The following is a 21,574-nucleotide window of genomic DNA, read 5'->3' on the forward strand; positions in this document are numbered from 1 at the left end:
TGGGTGGGGACCGAGCCGCTCGGGCCGCGCTCCGCGTGCTCCTTCCTGGAAGGAACTGCAAGGAAAAGTTGGAAAGACGGCCTTTGGGAGGGGACCAGCGGAGAATGGCATTCCGTTTTTAACATTTCCTGTTGTTCGAATGTTCTAAATTTAGATTCTTCCCCAGTTTCATTGAAGCATAACTGACACCCAACATTGTATTCGTTCTAGGTGTTTAAATGATGATTTGGTACGTGTATATACTATAAAGCGATGAAGTAAGTATTGTCAATCATTTTTTTAATGTCAACAAAAGCTAATTTGACCAAGGAGATTATGACTTGCTTTTAGTTGGCTTCTTGGTACCTCTTTGTATTAAAAAAACAAAAAGTCAAACCAGCACAATAGAAGGCGGAGAACGCTGGCAGAGAGCCCGTTTTGCTCTATGTGTATTATTTTCTCGCACACGAAGCACTGGGGCGTTCTGTAAGGGTGCCGCTCAGGCCCCTCCTCCGGGGGCAGAGCCACAAGAAGTGTGATAAACCCCCGGACACAGGTCACCAAGGCCCTCAGATCCAAACATGGTTGTCTTGTCAGCCTGGGGCCTCCTGGGCTGTGGGAACAGATTTGTATTCAGGGTTGCCGCTCCCCAGTCATTCAACTGGCAAGTCAGGGGACCTCTCTGGGCCTCTGTCTCGTCATCTGTGAAAACAGGGATGTTTGTTTTCAGGGTTAATATGAGGCTTAGCTACGACCGTGCCTGGCAGCGCCCAGCTCAGCGAACGCGCCCGGGCAGGACACGGCAAAACCAAGCTCTCGTCTCCTTCTTCACCTCTTCCTCCCAGCCTGCCGAGGGCTGAGGGCGGCCTCGTTTAACGGCACAGGGATAAGAGCGAGTCTTCGCCTGTCGACGTGCAGCGACCTCACAGGGAAGACCCACGCCATGAAGCCACATGCCTGTTCCCACGCTGGTGCGGCTGTCCCCAGCCTGGCATCTCTGCCAAGTCACAGCAGGTCAAGGAAGGTGGGAGCTCTTCACATGTTTGCCTCCTCCCTGACGCACACTTAAACGTCGCTGCAGGAACTGACACCCTCAGTGTCACAGCCCGCACGCCCGCCACATGGGGTGGGGCAGAAACCAGCACACTTTGTTCCCGGGGCCCCTGCCGCAGTGTGCTGGCTTTCTGGTGAATTCGAACAATAGAGCAATTCAACTTTTAGCTGCTCCAGGTGGTAACTGGGGCCAACTACTGAGCTGCAGGGAAAGCTGGACTCTTAGAATCCAGAATCCGGAGATGTGAAGGGCCTTTGGGAGTCCTCTGCTCTGGGGGCCACCTCCCACCAGAAGCCTCTCTGCAGCCCCTGCCATGGTGGGCAGCTCTCACTCGATGAGGAGGGGGTGGTGGGGCTGGGGTACCAACCCCGCCGGGCCGCACGGGTGGTCGGTCAGAGGCATGTCCTGTTTCTTGGGCCTTCGGGGAGGTTGACTCTTTCCCAAGAAGAATTCCTAACTCTTTTCTCTCGTGCGTCCGTTTATGTGTTCCAGCCACACATTTCGGTGGGAGCCTTTAAGCGCCAGGCCCTGTCCTGGGCTGTAGCCCTCTCAGCAGTGACAGTGACGTCGACCCTGCCCTTGGGACAGAGCCAGACGTGGAGGAGGGAGGTGAGGAGGTCCTGTAGCATGGGGGACCTCGGCTAAATAGAGACTGGTGGTCACCCAGGGCCCCGAGGCACCCAACGTGAGCCGGGCGGTAGGGCTAGAAAGAAGGGGGGATTCCAGAGAGATGTGTGGCCTGGGGCTTGATTAGGTTTGGGGGCATGAGGGGGAGGCAGGTGTCCAGGATGCCCCAGTGTCCAGCTCAGTGGTGGCGGTGGGAACACAGAGGAAAGCAGGTTGGGGCCACGGGTCTGGGAAGTCAGAATGAGCTGGGCTTGTGACATGTGGGGTTTGGGGCCCCTCCAGGTGGACAGGCTTAGTGGCAGCCGGACCCAGGGTTTCAGGGCACAAGAGGGACATCAAGACTGGCATCAGTACCAACAGGAAACAAGGAGACGTGGGGGAAAGAGGAGCTATTCCACCGGAAGAGAGACTCTCCTTGGCTTGGAAAGTGTAGAGTGAGGACGTGAGGTCAGGCCCCAGCGCAGACGTTTGTCATTGTGAGGGGAAGCCTGGAGCTGCTGGAGGTCCGCTAAGTGAGGCCTGAGTTGGAAGCCTACGTTACAGACAGCGGGACAGAGAGAGATCCGGTCTTAGATGACACTGTTTGAGCCACTAGATCAAGCTTTACCTGAAGCTCCTTCTAGACTTTGCCATCATGCAACTCAATAACTTCCCTTTACTGTTTCAGTCAGTTTGAGCAGAGGGTTTATTTGTTTTACTGCTTGCGATGCAGAGTCCTAACTAATGCACATACTGAGGAACAGACCTCCTCGGGTCAGTGTGTGGGGTCTGAGATGGGAGGGAGGGGAGTATCAAGTTTTCAGAAACTTTGATACTTCTGTGGCCCTGAATCACTGTCCCCTCGAGAGCCATATCAGTGGATTTTCTATTTCGCGATCTCTTTAAAGGTTTTCCCCGTCTCCCGCTGTGTAACTTCCCTGACAGCGCAATTAACATGATTCTAAAGTCACTTACTCACTAAAAAATGAGGTGTTGCTGGAAAATAGGTTAGACGCCCCCCCCTCCTTACGTTGCCTGCCCAGATGCTGAAGAGCCGTCCTTGTCAACCGGGGCCAACGGCATGCAACGGCACGACCTTGGATTCCCCCACTCAGACCCGTCTTGCACGCTGCGGCCAGGCAGGCGCTCTGAAGTGCACACCCTGCCTGGAGAACGCCAGCGCCGCCCACGGCCTGCTGCGAGGAGCTGCAGCCCCTCGGCATGATGCAGCGCTCACACGCAGGCCCCGCGCCCCTGCACCCGCGTGCCTGCCCCTCCCCTGGACAGGCCGTTGGTGACAACAGCCCGGGCTTGGGGGGCACTTTCCGTGGGCAGGCGGTGCACTGAGGGCTGCACGTGGCTTGTCTCACTGAATCCTCATAGCTCCCCTCTGGGAAGCACTCTTACACCCCCGGCCCTGTCTCCACGACTCAGACACCGCGGGGGCGATGCTGGGAAAGCAGACACGGGATCTGGACTGAGGTTGACCCTGGAGGAGAGAACGGGTGAGGCTCAGCGAGGAGGGTCAGACAGACAGGACTTCAGATGCCAGGAAGGGGTTTGAGCGTGAAGTAGGGGGAGCGAGGTGAGGGACTGGGGGTGGCCGCGAGGGTGGGAAGCTGCATCTCCGTTGACGTGGGGCTCCTCCCGCCTCTTGCCGGGGTCTCAGGGGACCTAGGGAGCACCCCCGGCCAGGCTGGGTCCTCTGGCCTCTGTCCTACCCCGGAAGCCACAGGTAACAGCTGTGTCCTAGACCCTGCAGGTGGGAAACACTAGGGTGTCGCTGCCAAGCGTGTGTGCGGGTGCGCACGCGTGCATGTGTTTGCAAGGGACTGTTTGCATCTTCACCACGCTCAGGAGCCTGTGTGACAAGTAGGCCCCCCGGGCACGGCCCCGCCTCCCACGCCTGCCCCTTCTCTGGGTGGGAGGAGCGCCCAGTTCTCCACTGCAGCTGCTTCCCTCTCACCCCATCGAAGCGCCCCCTGCCTCAGACAATGCAGCATGATTTTTCTGAAAATGTGTTTTCACAAAACAAAAGCCAGGAAGGGGAGGGGTGTCTTCTGGGTGCTTGGCAACAGCAGCCTGCGGCTGGGGTTCACCCAGCAACGCAGAGGCCTCCAGGAACAGAAGTCGCCGGCGCTGGGCCTCCTCCCCGGCCGGGAGCAGTGTCTGCAGCGGGAAGAGCCGAGAGGATGACCACCTCCACCACCACCTGCCTCCCTGATGACGGATTCACTCGACTAACTCGCCTCCGTGTTCACCACTCGAGCCTCAGCTGCGTGAAGGCAGGAGTTCTGTGTCTGTTGGGTTCCCTTTGGTCCTAGCATACAGTAGGTGCTCAGATGACGTGGGTGCTGGGACAAGGGGTGGGGGGAAGGCAGTGATGTGGAGCTGGAGGGCGGTGGTGGGCAGTGCCCGCGACCTCACCTTTATCCCCTCCTAACCGGCCTCTGTGCCCCTCACCTGCAGGGGGGAGGGGGGCTTCCTACCTTGGTCAGCTGCCCTGTCTCCCCACATGAGAAGCTGCATGGTTTAGGGGGAAGCACACGGAGAGTCAGGTAGAGCTGGGGTGAAGTCCGGCCTGGAGACCTTGGCCAGGTTACCTGGTCTCCTCTGCAAACTGGAGGCACTGCTCGTGTTAAATGAGACGCTAGCGTGTGAACGCGCCTGACGCACGTAATTTACATGGCCGTGACCGTCACTCATTCAGGGCACACTGAGGAGCGCCTGCAGGCTCCCCTCACGGAGCTACTTGCAGAAAGTTCTCCGCATCTCTTACTTTCCGGGGGGGAATGCGGGGCACTTAATTTGCTGAGGGCCAGGGATCTGGGGATAAGGAAGACGGAGTCCTGTCCACGGAGCAGATTGCATCCCCCAAGGCATTCTGGCCCCTGGTTTCTCCTTCTCATCAACTTCAGGGCCCTGGCTCAGTGCATTGTCTCTGGAGGGAAGCGAGTGCTTCCGTCCCCTCCAGTCCCTGCTGCTTCCTGAGCCCAAGAGCTCCCGGGTCCTGCATCTCCTCAGTCGAGGCACCACTTGGAAGGGCCCAGAGGAGCGGGGGAGGCCAAGCTCCTCCCCAGGGTCCGTCTCCCTTGCTGTGAAACTCCAGATCTCTGCTCTTGGCCTCGCTCTGTGACCCTCTTTTGTATTTCAGTTTTTCCAGCCAAAAGAAAACTGAGAAGAGGAGGGGAAATGGAGCCTCACGGAGGCCCTCACTCACAGGGCCTGCCCAGCACTGTGGTCACAGCAGGCTTCCCACACAGGACCCGTGGCCTGGACCCACGGCAGGGTCTTTGCTGTTTCCCCCACACACCTCAGCAAAATCCTCTCCCTGGTCTGCACGCCCTCACCCCAGACTCACGTGGTGCAGTCCAGCTGTCCTTTAAGACTCTGGAGTCACCTCTTCCAGGAAGCTCTCCGGCATTCCACCCCTTTCCTTGGAAGAGTGGGCCCTTGCCCTTCTGAGCCCCCTCCAAGCACCCTGCACCTGGCCCTTTATAAACCTCTGTCTGCTGCGTGGAAGCCATCTGAGATGGGGAGATGCCCCACTGACCGCTGTGCATCAATGACAGGTCCTGGTGGCTCCGGTTGGCCGAGCTCCTCTGACGAGCCTGGCACCGTGCCGTGTACCACGTGCCTGGACTTGCTTAGTCTGAGCAACCCTGTGAGGTAAGAGCCGTTGCCTTTTAAAACAGAGGCATCCGTGCCCACAATCACACGATCACTAAACACCAGAGTTAGTACACAGACGGGAGTCAGTCTGAAGCCTTGAAGTCCTGGGAAATGGTGGTTAGGGAAGGAGAGGGGAGGAAGGAGGAAAGGAAGGACAGAGGGAAGGGAGGGGGTCCTCTGTCCCTGCCCTTGGGAGCAGGCTGCCTGTTTCACACCCACAAAGGGGACTCCCCAAGCTGTGGGGGCCCCAGCCTCTCCCCCAGGCCCCTTCTGGAACCCCCTCAGCCCTTGTCAAATCAAAGCCTGGCCGCGGGGGAGGTCGCTGGGCCAGGGCCGGGCAGGAGCGGGTGAGCTCACAGGGTTAATCCCCGTGTTTACTTCCTTTCTCTCCTCCTCAGTTGCTCCCTTTGAAGAGCTGCCTCGGGGTTCATGTTGCAGCATCAAACAGGGATGCAAGATGCAGCTCGCCTTAGCAGTGGGAGCCTGTGAGCAGCTTAGGTCCCTGGGGGCGCCTGGCGCACAGAATTCTGCGCTGAGCCCGGAGCATGATGGGGGGTGGGGGGGGGCTCACGGCAGACAGACACGCAGCCCACAGGCTCGGACACACAGACACAGCCACAGCCACACAGACGTGCATGAGCCCACACCGCCACTCACACGCACGGTGCGTACACGGCCCCCGGTGCGCACTCACGGCAGCCTTAACCGCACGTGTGCACAGGCGTGCGTGCACGTGACATCCATGGAGACAGACACACAGCTGCACGTGCAGTCACTACAGAGACACACCCGGAGGTTTCCAGCAACGAACGTAATTTTGTCCCACCAGTGAGGGTTACTCATTCCATCTCTGAAATGCTTCTCCTAACTGTCCCTCTTCCTCATCCTGCCGCAGCCCTAGTCCCTTCAACCCCCACCTGGGCTGCCGGACAGTGTCAGCAGTCCCCTGTCTGGATCTCAGCCCCTATTCTGACCCCTCCTCAGTGCATCCTGTGCATGAGGGCATGGGTATCAGGCAAATCTGACCCCATCTCTTCCTCCGGAAAACCCTTCAGAGGCCTCCCTTCCCTACCAGGTGAAATTCAGATCATTTGGCGTCCCCTACAGGGCCGTGTGCAGTCTGGCCTGGGCTCATGGTCTGGCCTCAGCCCTGGCTTAGGGCCCCAGGGCCCCCCAGGGGAGCTGTCCCTGCTGACTCCCCCTGAGAAGTCCCCCTCCCTGTCCATCATCTCCGCTGTTAACCTACCACCCATCCATCCTTCACGGCCCAGTTGAGCCGTCACCTCCCCGCTTCGCACTGACGTCATCCTGCCCCGTGGCTTTCACTGTCCTTTCTCTGGCCCTCGCCAGTATCACTGTCACCTGCGTGCCCTTGAGCTGCTCCCACTGAACTCCCAGCACGTCCAGTGCAGAGCCCCAAACACACGGATGCTCAACAAACTCCCGGGGGGGATGAATAAATGAATTGATCAGGTCACCCCAGGTGACCCTTCCCGGCCGGGCAACTCAGGCACGCGCGGTAGCTTACCAGCCTGCGCGGGGTGAAAGGGCGCATTCGCCTCTCCTGGCGCGCTTGACAGTACCGGCCTCGGAGAAGCTGGGGAAGGACTTTGTGGAGCGGCTCGCTCGTGGTGGCTGCTGTTGTCAACTGCGGGTTTTGTTTCCTCTGACGTCTCTCCGCGGATGTTTTCTGATCCCCCACCCCTCACTGCCCGCCCAGCTCAGTGCTGGGCTCCAGCACTGCTTCACTGCAGGTTTGCTGTTGGCTCGATCAGCTGCACGGCTTCTGAGGGCTTGTTTCCAGCCTGAGAACCCTGAGCTGAGGATGCTCTTCCCATCTGCCAGTTTCCCCTGAGCCTGGAAGCCGAGGGCTTTACAGGGTACATTCCTCCTCCCATCTCCCCAAGCTGCACAGCTGCTCTGCTTGTAGTTCTGTGAATCGACCTGAGTCAGGACCGAGGGGACAGGAACAGCTGGGCTTTTCTGCTCCAAAAGGCAGAGTCATTGCAGCCGGCCCCGCGCAGCGGTGGGCACCCCCAGATACTGCACTTGGGGCTGGGGTTCCCATAGCAACCCCTGTGGGACCTGCTGTCCCTGCTTCAGCACAGCATCTCCTGGACTTGAGTGAGAGGGTAGGAAGAGGGCGGGAGGGAGAGGGCAAGGCTGCAAGGAACATGAAATGACCATCACATGCAGACACCTCCAGTCTTTTAATCCTCACGACGATCCTGAGAGGAACACATGTTATTGTCCTCATGTTACACAAGGAAGCTGAGGAGAGAGCATGTGCAAAGGCCCTGAGGCTGGAAAGATTTTGGTACATTTGGGGAGCTGGGGCGAGAAGACCAGTGTGGCTGGAGCTTGGTAAGCACAGGCTAGAGGGCTAGAGGGCTAGAGACTGAGGGTGGGGGACCTGCCAGGCACCAGGCCACCTGGGGCCTCGGAGGCCAGGCACGGAGTTGAGATAGCATTCAGGATAATCAGAGCTTGACCTCATTTAGAGTTCAAGCTGATCACTCTGGCTGCCTGGTGAAGAACACAGTCAGGGGCAGCAGACCAGTCAGCAGGTGATGTGGTGGTCCCAGCTGGGGCTGAAGACAGGTGGCCCAGGCCCCAGGACCGTGCGACACTTCAGGTCACCTCTCAGTTAAATCAGGGGCTGCAGTCAGGCTGGACGGCCCCTCAAGGGACCCCCTCGCCCCAGCTAGCTCCCAGTCTGTGGGTGCTGGAAGGACCCACTGATGATCTGATTGGGCTCCGTGCCCAAGTGACAGGTGACGGATGGTGAACGTTCTGCACCATGTGGCCAGCGCCCTGCTCCGAAGTGGACTTTGGAGCCAGGAGGTAATTTCAAGAAAGGCGTAGGGGAGCTCGGTAACGCTTCCCCCGCTGCTCAGTCGGTGGAGAGCACTGTAGGGAGCTGGGGTTTTAAAGGGCCCCTTAATCATTGTCTGCCTGGCTGGCAGCGTGCGGGAGCGTGGCAGGGACAACCGCGCCTTCCCATTGACGAGGCAGCTAAGGCTCTGGGGCACCCAGCACCCCTTCTCCCGTTAAACAGCAGAGGAGGGCCGTGGGCGTGGCCTTTGAGATGAATCACTTGAAGCTGAAGACTTGGAGGCTCGACATCTAGACAGAGAGGTGATTAGAGTCGATAAAATCATGATGGGAAAGGCTGTCCGATCCATCTGCTCCAGTGTGAGGCCCTCCCTGCAGTGGATGGACAGGCTTTAGGACAAAGTAGAAATTCTGCTTCACCCACCAGAGAGTTAATATTCGGAACCCACGGGCCACCACTTCCAGCCAGGTGCTTCCTCTGCCAAAGACTCACGCACAGAGTGTTTAGATTCAGGTGGATTCCTGAATAATTAAATCATGAGAAAGGAGGCTGTCTCGTGTGTTGGGGAGCCCGCTGCTATCCTGGGAAGGGGGTGGGGATGGGGGCAGGGAACCTCCTTTCCCGCGCATTTCCAGCATGCCAGGCCTTCTGCTCCGTCCTGTCTCCTCTGCAGCCTCGGAGGAAGGCCTTGTTCTCTGGTGACAGAAGGTGGGACAGAAGCTCGGGGGAGTTCTCACGCTTTGTGGGAGATCACAGAACGGGAGGTGGGGGGGCTGGGATTTGAACCCTGGCGTCTCTGACTTCCAGGCCTTTGCTCCTTCCACTCTGGGAGGCATCTTTGAAACCACAGACTGCGAGAGGCTGCCCTGTGCCCTGTGGAGTGGGCTCAGGAGCACATTTCAGATGTGGCTCCCAGCCCCCTCCTCCCTCCCGCGGGGCTGACTCTCTGAGCCTCTGTGGTCCCCGACGCGGCTCCAGGTAGGACTTGACAGGAGGTGAGCCCTGAGGTGCTGACCGCCAGGCACACCGCAAGCTGGAAGGAAATCCCCCTTACCCTCCCCGCCTCTCCTGGCCCTCTTGCGCGTCTCACTGGTGACAAGGCTGTGAGTCACCAGCACGTGCTGATCATCGCTTTCATTTGGCAGCTCCGCTGAGGCCGGGGCAGAGGGCGAAACTGAAGTGCTCACGCCTGAGTCTGCACCCGGAGGCTCCATGCCGCGCACGTCCCACGTCCCGGCGCGCAGGCCCCCACCCCCTGCAGGGCCCAGACGGAGGCCCTGCGGCCCAGAGACCCGCCGCCCCGTGCGTGCTGCCCGCCGACCTCTGCTTCTGCCCAAGGGGGCTGTTCCTGAGTGATGTCTCCCAGTTCCCCATCTTGCTTCCCAGGGAACTTTGCTTCCGGTCTTAGTTTGGTTTCGGTTTTCTCCGAGGCTTCGGTGAGGAGCTGGTTCTAGAGAGCGTCAAAGTCCCTGGGTTGAAATGGTCACTGGGTTGTGTCAACAGGGGAGACGTGGGCCTGGGCCAGTCACCCCTCCTTTGAGGCCTTCCTGAACTAACACCGAGACAGCTGCTGCTTCCCTGGCCCAGATCCTTCCCCAGTTGAGGACTTTCCCAGGTCTGCCTCATTCGCTCCTGACTCTGCAGACGCTCAAATTGGGGAAGGCGCAGGGGCGGGGGCTGCCGCGGGGCCCAGGTGAGGAGCCCTCGACCATTTTTAGCAGCAACCAGGCTGCGCTCAGTCAGAGGGAGGGTTTCTGCACACCCCTCCACCCCCCACCTCTAGGACACCTCAGGGTCTCCTCTCCCCTCCCCTCCCTTCCTTCCCAGACATTTACCAGATGTCTACCATGAGCCCGGCTGAGTCCCAGGGCCTGGGGACCAAGCGGCAAATAAGCCAGGCCCTGTTCAGTTGGAACGACACTCAGGTGAGGAACACATAAGGAGGGCAGCAGAGGCTTCCCGGGGAAGCGGGGCGCAGGCCTCCCTCTGGGAGCACGGCCGGGCGGGACTGACTCCGCTGGGGGAGGCTGGCCTTTGCATTCAGTTGTGGAGTCTGACTAGGGCAGGGTAGCCCCGGTTTTCCAGGGAGAGGGGAGGCCTGAGCCAAGGCGAGAAGGGCACAAAAGATACAGCATGTTGGGGCCGTCTGGGTCCTGCCGTGTCCCAGGCCCTGGGTTGTCAGGGTTTCGTAGGTAGAGCCAGCCCTAAAGCGGAGAAAGGGCCCTGGTCTCTCAGACGGCACCGCCAGCCAGGGGGAGCTTAAAGGGCCCAGGCGCGGGCCCCTCCTCCTCTCGAGAGGTGGGAACAGAGGTGAGGCTGCAGACACCTGCTCTGGGGCCAGACTCCAGGTGCCAGGAGGCCCTCAGTGCAGGCATCTTGGGTGGAAATAGTCTGGCCAAGATTTCTCTAGGCCGGAGTGAGCACACGCACGCACACACACACACACCCGCCGGCTGGGCTCGCCTCACCGCTCACCCTCCGCCCCTTCCACCAGCAGATGCCCTTTCACACCAAACTGAGCGTCACCAGTCGCTGAAGCCAGAAAGATGGCGGGAAAGGGCACGAATCCCAGGGGCAGGGGCGGCACGTCCCCCGGACAGCAGGGGCGGGGCAAGGGAATGAATGGCAGCCCCCCGTCCTGGTGGCTCGCTGGGGGCCTCCTGCGCTGCCACCCACGCTCGGCGGCGACGCCTCCAGTTCAGAGCTGGAAGCCGAATCCGTGAGGACTGGTCTCCCCACACCCACCCTCACCGACCCCCTTCATTCCTCTTCTCCTCACTTTCTCACATTTGCACCTTCTTCGCGCTTCCTTTTGCCTCTGTTCTGTCTTCCCGCCCCTCTGCGGGTGGTGGGGGAGCCGGGATGGGCGGCCTGACCTTCAGGAGCAGCCTGGCGCCCACGGCTAAGCCAGGTTACGCTCCTGGTAGACAGGACCGGTTTCACCAGCCCCAGACAAGTGTGCTCGGTGACCAGGACAAAATGAGGTGAAGCAAGTCTGCCTCGCGGTGTCGTCTAAGCACAGGCGAAAACAGGGGCAGCACCACCCACCAAACACCCCCTCTCTTGGCCGAGACGAGTGGCCGCTACTTTTTTTACTTGAAGGACAGTCAGTTTATAGTGTCGTGACACCTCCTGGTGCGCAGCATCATGTTTCAGGCACACGCATGCAAACATACTCCTTCTCATGTTCTTCTCCATCACAGGCTACTCTTACGAGAGCCTGAATGTAGTTCCCCGAGCTCTACAATAGCAACTTGCTGTCTGCCGTGTGTACAGTAGTATCTGCAAATCTCCGACTCCCCGTTTATCCTTTACCAGTTTCAACTTTGTCTTCACGCTCGTCTCCCCTGAAATAAGTGAGATTGACTGAAATAGTTATGCCAGTGCCCAGCTTTCTGAAGACACCGGATCCAGAGCAACCCCCACTTCCTAAGACCCTCCCCCAGGGCTCCCAGCAAGGCTCCAGTGTTGTGATGGGTTCCTTCTGAGACCTCCTCGTGGGCAGAACACGCCCGTGACCCCCACGCCCCCCAGGGGGCGCTCTCCACCTCCACAGTGAGGAGTGCATTTGCCTGGTTTCACTGGGTGTCTTCCTGGTGGTCTGGCTGAAGGGCGTCGACAGAACTGGAAGTTCCACCCAGGCTCAGCCGAGACCCTCGCCTTCTGAGCCCAGGACCGTCACTCACTGCCGCCCGTGCACACATCTTTCAGGAGGTGAGTCCTGGTGTTTTCTGAAGCTCCCGGGTGATTGTAAGACGTGTCCTGGGTTTTGAGTGAAGACGTGACAGGTCGGGTCAGAAGGACCCTTCCTGCAGAGCACTGAGCTCGGGCCCTGAACAGGGTACCCGTCACCGTGAGCCGCCGCGGGCTCGCTTCTGGGCCTTACTGACTTCGCCGTCCCTCTGCATCAACAGCTATCGAATGAACATTGGTGTTGCTGATGGGAAGCTGTGAGCCATGTCAGATGTCCTCCATCTCAGACTGTGCCATTTTCCCCCAAACCACCCCTCCCTCTGTCTCAGTGTTCTCCCAGGTCACCTGGGTGGGAGCCCGCCATCGGAGGCTCTGACTATTCCCAGTGCCCTGGACCCTCCCCCAGGACCTCCCTGACTCTCAGACCCCGCGGTGGCTTGGGGCTCTCCGGCCCCCCGGTCTTCTCTGTGCAGACCATAACCTCCAAGACAGCTCTCTCTGGAGCTTGGCCTGACCCCCCCCCCCACACCGCAGTCAGACACCCCCAGTGAATCCTCGTCGCCTCCTAATGAATTCAGACCCTTCCCTCGACCTTCAGGGCTGTCCGTCACCCAGCTCCCGCTCACACACGCACCAGACCTGAGTGCTCCACTCGCTGGCCCGGGAGACACTCTTCACGTCTTCAGGTCACTGCACTTTGCTGTGCTGATCCGGCTGCCAGGAATGCCCTTCCCATCATTTTTTTTTTCTTTTCTGTGTAAATCCTACTTCTCATTCAAATTCCAGCGCAAATGCTACTTCCTTCTTCCCTGATCTCCGACCAAAGGGGATCACTGCCCCTTTATCAGCCTTAAAACTGTCCTCCTTTTTAAGCCCATTGCGACCCGTTGCCGCGCGCTGATCTGAACTGCGGTCACTTTTAATCACCCTCCACCTGCGTGTGATAGGTCGCGTTCCAGACCAGGGGCTAAGAAGCCAGGCTTTGCCATCAGGAAACCCTGAAATTATGTTTCTGTTTCCTACCACCTACTAGTCCAGTGGACGTGGACAAGTTTTTTAACTTCTCGGATCCTCCATTTCTTCACGTGCGTAATGGGGAGAGTCCCTTGGAGTGATGGTGAGGATGGAGGGAGAGTCTCGTGTAGAATGCCTCACACAGAACCCGGCAGAAGTGAGGGTCACTGTCATTGTCATAACAACTGCTGTCCTCACTAGGGTGAGGTCTCCCAGAGCAGGGAGTCTCGGCTTCCGTGTGCACACGGACCAGCTGGGTATCTTGTTAAAATCCAGCTGTGACGCAGGAGGGCCGGGTGGGCCCGAGAACCTGCATTTCTTACAAGCTCCCAGATGGAGTGGATGCGACCACTCCCGGGAGCACACTTGGGAGACCAGAGTCCTGGAAGGCGGCGCGCTCTCGCATGGGTTCCTGCACGAAGTCGGGGCAGCACCGGTTTTCACACGCGTGCGTCCTCATGGTGGTGGGAGGGATGATGCCGCACACCAGCCTTCCTTACTGGGAAGGTCACACCCGCCCGCCCCCGACCCCCCCAGCCCGGCGACCTTGCGGACCTTGCGGAGGACTGAGATTTCCCAGGGGCACAGCTGCTGCCCCTCGGAAACCAGCACTTGGAGTGGAGCCGGCTGCGCGCTGGCCTCAGAGCCCTGATGAATCCCCCTCCCTTTGTTTGCCTCATTACCGTGATTGGGCTCTGTCCGTAGCGTAGCAACGGCTAATTGCAGGCTGGCTGCGGAGCGCAGTTCCGGCTATTAACATTTTATCGAGGCTTGATTGTGCTCCTTTTTGCAGCAACGAAGCTTCAAAGTTTCAGAAACGAGGGGATGTGGTTAGTGGGAGCTGATGTTTTAATCTTAGCAAGCTCCGTAAAGCCCTGCTTCGCGGTATCATTGACCTTGAGATGGTTTCCTGTGACCAGGAAGAAGCCCATCATTTATTTAACCCTCCAGAAGGTCTGCCAACAATCCCCTGTGGCCAGGCAGAAAGCACATTATGGGTCAAACGGCATTGCAGAGAGCCCCAAAGGGCAGGCTGGCCGAATAGTTCAGCCTTGTGGGCATTTGGGCGCAAAAGCTACAGTTTGCAGGTGGCGGCGGTGCGGCAGGCCAGACAGGTGTGCCACTCCGCGGCAGTGTGGTGAGAAGACAGGTGTGCCACTCCGTAGCCACCACACTGCCACTTAGCAGCCTTCCAAAACCAGCGGCAGAATCTAGAGGCTTTGAAAATAGTTTTCCAGGAATTCAAGTGCCAACCTGTAGACAGTGGGAGTTGGAAAGAGGTGAACCCATGAGCAGGTACCTTCTACAAAGGGTTTCCGAGCCCTCGTGGTCACCAGCATCCCTGAGCCTGTTAGAGCTGCACACACTCCAGGCTCCAGCCCAGACCTCCTGGTTCGGGTGAGGGAGGCGGGCTGGGCGTCCGTCCTCGGGCGGTGCTGACGCTGAGCCACTTTGGGAACCACTTACCTGCAGCCATGAGGGACTTTGGAAAACATACAGAGGGCAGCAGAGCCAGCTGCCCCTTTTGCAGGTGCACGTCAGGGGAGGGAGGCAGCCGCTCACTGTGCTGAGCTCAGGTTGGAACCACGGGGCCCGGCGGTGGGAGTGGCCCTAGTTGGTGGCTGTCTAGCTACCGCGTGCGTCAGCATGACCTGGAGGCTGGTTGAACGCAGGCTGCTGGGCTGCTCCCTAGAGTGCCTGCTCCATTGGGTCAGAGGTGGGGCGGAGACGTGGCATTCTTAACCGGCTGACAGGTGGTTCTGGTGGCGATGCTCCGAGGACTACACCAGGAGAGTCACTGCCCTCAGCGATTCTCCAAATTTGGACCAAATGTGTCTCTTTGAAAAGGACTCAGTCTGCTTCTTGGTCCTCATGTGGGGGATGCTGCTTTGCATGAAGACTCTGTGCTTGTGTCTTGAACACCTTCTGTAGCTCAGAAACAGGGGTATTTCGAATCAAGCTTTGACCTGAGACCTGATGAAGGAGGGGATTGACTGCAGGGTCCTGTTTTTAAACATGTTGAATCCAGGTGAATGCACGCTGTTTCACCATTAGTAAGACAAGCCAGGCTTTTAAAAGGAGGTGGGGTTTTTGGCACTGCTTCAATGAAAGGCAAAGGATTCTCTGAGGAGCTGACCTCAAGCTGGGAAAAGCTTTCCATAAGGTGCAGTAACAGGATTATGCTGAATGAGTGGGAGATAACAATGTGCATATTTTATGGAGGGAAGATGCGGGGAATGGGGGGTGATGGTAAAACAGAGAAAATTCAGGGTAGGTTTAATGCAGGGGTTGCAACTCAAAAGCCTTGAGAGGCCAGCCCGGTAACAGAGGTGAGTGAGGCAGGCAAGTCAGGTGAGCACCTGTGATTCTGACCTGGATGAGGACTTGAGCGTGGGGGCCGCGGTGCCCCGGAAGGGCAAAATCATCCAACACAAAGACAATTCTGCAACAAAGTATTGAATATCTCATGTAGCTTGTTGAGAACTGTACTGAAAGTGAAAAACAGACAGTTGTGTAGGTACAGAATGGTTACAAATGTGCTGGCTGCTTACCCTGGTGATCTGGGGGCCGACTGGGAGTGCCCCAGCTTTACCAGCGCACCCCCACTGTGTAGCACTAGCCTGGAAAAGATTAGAATTCAAAACTCTGATTGGATTTCTACTGAATGTGTATTCACCTTCATGCCATTGCAAAGTCGTAAGTCAAACCATCCTAAGTCAGGGACCATCTTGTGCTTTGTTATGCAGTGAAAATGGATGGAGATACCCAGTGAGTAGCTGGCCTGTGAATTAGATACGAGTCTGTGGTAGACTAAAAAATAAATATTTGGTCCTTGTCCCTGGCTCCTAGCACAGAACTCCTAAACCCTTGGGCTCTCCTGAAGGATAATGTCTTCTGTATGCTGGTGAGATGACCCGTGCTGGGGACCCCAACAGCTTCAGGATGGGGCTGGTCACCCCAAAGACCAAGGCGTGATTAAAAGACTGGGGCTTGGGACCCTAACCCACGCAATCTCCGAGGAAGGGAGGGGGCAGGAGATTGAGTTCAGTCCCCGATGGCCGGCGACCCGGTCTCGCCCTCCTGCACACACCCCCGTGCCTGGCCCCATGCAGCTCTTCCTCTTGGCTGTTCCTCAGTTATGTCTTTTCTCAGAAGCCGGCAAACGTTAAGTGTGCTCCTGAGTTCTGTGAGCTATTCTAGCAAATCATCAGACCCGAGGAGGGGGTCGTGGGGATTTATGGACGGTGGGTCAGAAGTACGGGACGGGTGGCCCAGGACTGGTGCCTGAAGTGGGACTGAGACCTTAACTTGCGAGGTCTGATGGCAACTCCAGGCAGATAACGTCAGAGTTGAATCGCTGGACACCTAGTTGAGGATTGGAGAATGGTGGAGATTCTGCTTGGTTGGAAGTAACAGAACATCTGATGAACAGTGGCTTAAGCAAGTGAGAGCTTTCTCATGCTCATGTGATGAGAAAGAAACTTCGAATCTTCGGTCGGAACCAGCTGTGCCGAAGGGGACTCTGGAGGTGCTGGTGACGTTCCCTCTCCCACAGAACGGGGTCTGACTGGGAAGGAGGAACCGGTGTGCGTCTCACGGTGTCCGCCTCAGCCAGCTTCTGCTGGAAGAGGGAACAAATGTACTTCACGATCGTCCCCTTCTCTACCAAGTTTAGCCATAAACCGTGAGTTCAGCAGCCCGCACACCCAGCACACACCAGCCCCTGCTCCAGGGAAGAGGTCTTGGTCTCATCTCACGGCTCGGCGTTTCGTATTGTTTGTCTGGGTTTTGTTTGGGGAGTGGCAAATTCAGCTCAGAGACCAGTTTGTCTTTACCGGTAACTTAGCACAGGTTCCTCGTGGGAATTACAATAATTTCACAAGCCAATAGCTTCTAGAGTAAGGCAACAAAGAATCAACACACTCCAACAAATGACAGACTGACTACACCATTGTTCCAGGCCAGGGGAGAGGACAGAGATGAAGTCCAGGTTCAGCCCGAGGTGTGCCTCCTCTCAGAGCTGTGGCTTCAGGAGAGCCGGCTCTGCCAACAGAGAGGTGGCATCCAGCTGCCAGCGCAAAATAAAAGTCCTCTGTTGCTGGAGCACGTTGCTAGGGAACTGAGGCACCGGTGTGGCCAGGCTCTCTGGGGTTGTCACTCCAGGGACTGTGACAGGGCCAGCACCAGTGCCTACAGGAGTCCCTCCCACGGCAGGAGGAGCTGTCCCTTCTCTGGCTGAGACTGCCGCACAGTTGACACCACTGCCGGCCAAGAGGAGCGAGTGTCTCGCGATCTTCCACGAGCTGGACCAGCAAAGGGCGCTCGGCCCAGACCCGGCCTCTCTGCCGTGGCTCTCGCCCTGCGTGTTCCATGCGCCGCCAGCCACGGCCGCTCCTCCGCGCGCCCTCACCAGCAAGCCCCCGGCGGGCACTTGGCCGCCGGGCCCCCGAGTGCTGACCGGCTGGCCACGGGTCACGACACCCTCACACAGCTTACTTCGTTCTTTCCTCAAAACAACTCTACTTCTAAAACCAACTTGGGTCTTTGTCATAAACACGTGGATTAAAACAACTTCACTTAAGTCATCACCAAGTGGATCGGGAATCACATCAAACCGACACCCAGCAGCCGGTTCCAGGTTCCAAGTTCCTTTCACGAGAAGCTGACTGATCTGGACGCTGACTCAGCCCCCGACGGCGTCACTGCAACCAACTTTAAATCTGAAGGAAGAGTGACGAGCGGGCACTTTCGGATGAGTGTCCCTTCTGCAAACCTTAGCCGGCTTCCAGGACGCACGGCGCCAAAGCAGAGGCCATAGGAGGAGCTGAGGATAAAGCTCCCCGCTCACGGACGTCGCCTGTGGCTGTTTCATGAGGAGAAGCGTGCTGATGGGAGTGAGAAGCGCAGGGCAGGAAAATGAGGCTGCGGTTTCCTCATTTTCCTTCTTTTTCGTCACTTTGTGGAGGGGAGGAAGTGGAAGTGATGGAAGAGGAGAGCACAGAGTCTCGGCTCAGCAGCACTCTTGGAAATAACTGTCCGACGTCTCGCCTGATCACAAGCAGTGACCGCTAACGTTTACTGAGTGTTTACTACAGGACACGCATCACGCAAAAGCGTTTACTTGGTTTTTATTTTATGGCTTTCGCTTTACCCTCACCACCTCCCTAAAAGGCAGCGTGATGTTAATGCCTGTTTGCAGGCCTCAAGTTCAGCACTTGTTCAAGGCCACGGCGAATAAACGGCAGGCCTGGAATCCCTGGCTGGGGCTGCCTCCTCCTTCGTTCTTCCTGGCGCATCCCCGACGCCGGCCTCATCCCTCCCGCTCTCCACTCCTGCCTGCTCCTGCTCCTTCGGAAAGCTTCGTTGCTCAGACATTGGTTCACGTGTTAAGCTGACATCTGCTTTCCTGGAACACGCGTTGTCCGTCTGCCCACTGAAGTAACCCGGAAGCCAGTCCGCCTGCCTGTGACAGTCCTTCGGGGCCTGCGCTCCGCAGTGCTGCGTCCTCTGAGCCGTCTCTCCTCCACGCTGAATCTCTGCCGCCAGTGTAACCCTTCCCCAGCAGGCCTTCCTAGATGCGGGGCTGCTTCCTCTGGGTGCACTGAGCGCAGACCGCAAACTCAAACATCTGCACACAGCAGACGCGTGGGAGAATAAACGGAGCCGCAGGTACAGTAGAACCACCCGGCCGTCTCCTCTCATGTTCCCGCTTTTCACAGAGACGTGGCTCTGGAAAAGCTTTGCTCTGCAAACTGAGTGATAAAAGGCCAGCTAGCCCCCAGTCTCGCTCTTCGGGGACCACTGGGAATGGTGAGCCCTGTGGCAAACGGCTAGGTGGACGCTGCATCTGAAAAAAGCAGACGGTGCTCAGGCCCAGACAGGTGTCGTCGTGAAGGACGGTGCTGGGTCTTCTGAACTTTTCAAAAGCTGCTGGAATTCTGGGTTTTTGTTGGGAAACTTTTGCTTTTGATCAGCTTGTTTTTTCCTTTGCCTTTTGTGGTTTTTTTTTACAGTGTTACGTAAACCAAACAACAGTGTCCGCAGGCTGGATCCAGCCCCTGGGCTGCTGGTTTACAACTGCTGCTAGTGTTCACCAGCTGGTCCCCAAACCCCGACGAAGTCTGGCCAGGCCTGAGGACGGTCGGACCCTCACCTCGTCTGACCGAAACGCCATGCTTCTAGGGACGCAGGCGGCAGATGCGGGAGCTTTCCTAGTGGCTGTGGCGTGATGTACCATGAGTTCGCCTGGACTGGGAGCCGAGTGAGCAACCTCGAGTCTTCACGTAACGTGCCATCCAGCCTGGCCGCTCCAGCCGTCTGGGGCAGTGAGACCTTGAATCCCATCTCCTGGCTCTGCCTTCCTCCCTGCGGGGCCCCGCTCTGCCTTGGAGAGTTCTATTTCTCCCTGCTTTTGTGCACAGCTTCGACCAGTGCTCCTTCTTTGAAATCACCAGCTGGACCCGATGCCTGGGTGAACTCTGACCCGTCCTGAGGGCAAGAATAAAAATGTTAGCTAGAAGCATGGAGACACCCCAAATGTCACCAGTGCGCGAATAACACTCCTTAGCTTCAGAACAGGAGGACATTAGCCAGTGTTCATCACCTACTGTGCACTCAGTCCCACCGCAAAGACGCCTTCTGCAGCTCTGCCCCGTGACCAAGAAAGAACCCCCAGGCTTCACCCCGTATCATCAAGCTGTAGCTCTCAGCTCTGGTCTGGAATTCCCAGATTAGTTCCTTGCTCTGGACCTCAGTCCCGTCTCTGGATGAAACCCATCCTTGGCAGCCCCGGGATCAGTGTGGCCCCGCCCAGCACTCATCCCAGGCACCTGGTCCTTTGTCTGCGTCTGTGGCTGGACTCCTGCTTCTCCAGGGGGACACACACTGTTCCAGGCACTGTCCTTGGCCCTGTAGCCTCCTTGATCTCAATGGTGAGTCTATGGTTCCCACTGCCATCTGGCCCGCATGTTTCAGTTGACCCTTTTTGATTCTCAAGGAATTTGTATTACTCATGCTCCAGGTGCGAGTTCTCCAGCTGTAAGAAGGGGGCCCTGGTGTGCAGCTTACAGCAGTAGGGTGGGGATCAGTGAGACTTGTAGTCAAGTACTTGCACACAGTAGGCACTTAGTATGTAATGATGGCAGAAATGCTGAGGTGTGCGCTGTCTTTGGACCCTCCCTGTGAGTGAGAGCAGCCTTCCTTTTGTCCTGCCAGGTTTGCAAAAAACTGAATTACAAATTTATTGCTTGGTTGCTGTTAAAAAAAAAAAAGTTCAAACTAACAATACAGACATTTAGAAGATGAAGTCGAGTCCTCTGCCCCATGTTCTACCTGCCAGAGAGGCCCCTGCTACCCGGTCAGTGTGCGCCTGTTGATGGCGTCCTAGACACACACACACACACACGCACACATGCACACACACACACACATGCACACACAGGCACGCACGCACACAGGTTTTAAAGCAACACTAGGATCACACGATACATACTCCCCTGCAGCTTCCTTCTCTCTCTAAGCAGAATTTCATGGCCATTCTTCCAAGTCAGAGTATGTGAGGCTCGTCCAGTGCCAGCCTGAATTGTGTCTCCCAAAATTCACATGTGGAAGCCTTAACCTCCAGCCCCTCAAAGTGTGACTGTTTTTGGAGATGAAGCCTTTGAAGATGTAGCTCAGTTAAAGCGGGTCATTAGCGTGGGCCCCAGTGGGCATGACTGGTCTCCTTTCAGGAGCGGGAGCTCGGGACACAGAGGCCTCAGGCGTGCGCTCAGGGAGGGGGCAGCCGTCTCCAGCCACGGGGGGACACTTCAGGAGAAACCAGCCTGCTGACGTCTTGGTCCCGGGCTTCTAGGCTCCAGGACTTTGGGAAAATAAATGTCTGTGGTGTGAACCCCTGGTCTGCGGTATTTGTTTTGGCAAAACCAGCAGGCTTCTACACCCGGCCTCTCACACGACACGTAGCACTTCATTTGATAGATGGCACAGAAAACGCGTGTGCCGGTGGACTCGGAGGCCGTCTGCAGCTCCGAGCTATTGCTGACAGCGCTGCAGGTGACGTCCTCGCGATACATGCTCGGTGCACACGTGTGCGGGCGCCTGTGGGCTCTGCCGCATCTGAGGAAGACCGGGCTGGAGAATACGCACATTTAAACAAGGTGTGAATTAACTGTGCCGACTGAAACTCCAGCCCTGCAGGCAAACTTCCTCCTCCCTTTACCCCAAGAGCATAATTTCAAGGAAATTCATAATTTCATTATTTTACATTCTGTGGCCATAAAACATAACTAAACTGACAGTCAACAAACTACGACAGCCTTGACCTTGGCTTTGCTCGTCCGGACCACCCTTGCCTATGCCAGGACCACGGCCCCGTCTACCGCCTGCAGAAACGCGCAATTTTCCTGAATGGAGAAAGCTCTCAGCCAGCTTTATGGGCGCTTCGTTGTGAAGGCAAACTCAGTAAGAACAAACGGCCGTGCTCCAAACAGAAGCATTGATTTTAATTTTTTAAGAGTATAAATAGATTTGAATCACACAGAGTAGAGTGGATTTGGGGAGAACATATTTCATAACAAGCTGCCAATATATTTGTTTTCTCATCTCTCAACAAACAGGAATGGGGGTTGGCGGCTGCTGATGCAGACCCAGGTTGGCAATGCCTTTCAGATAGGGAGAGTTACCTTGATCTGAGTTGATGTGTCTCACTGGCCTTTTATTTT

At 57.2% G+C, this 21,574-nt stretch overlaps 1 long non-coding RNA gene across 1 annotated transcript; it reads left to right on the top strand.

The window, feature by feature from the left end:
* Nucleotides 1-1,529: 1,529 nt before the first annotated feature.
* On the top strand, nucleotides 1,530-7,413 carry LOC116660233. Its single transcript, XR_004315644.1, has 3 exons — nucleotides 1,530-1,642; nucleotides 2,683-5,308; nucleotides 5,710-7,413. It is a non-coding gene; the product is annotated as an uncharacterized LOC116660233 (long non-coding RNA).
* The last annotated feature ends 14,161 nt before the right edge of the window (nucleotides 7,414-21,574 follow it).

This window comes from Camelus ferus, chromosome 27 (genome assembly GCF_009834535.1).
Source record: "Camelus ferus isolate YT-003-E chromosome 27, BCGSAC_Cfer_1.0, whole genome shotgun sequence".
Classification (NCBI taxonomy): domain Eukaryota; kingdom Metazoa; phylum Chordata; class Mammalia; order Artiodactyla; family Camelidae; genus Camelus; species Camelus ferus.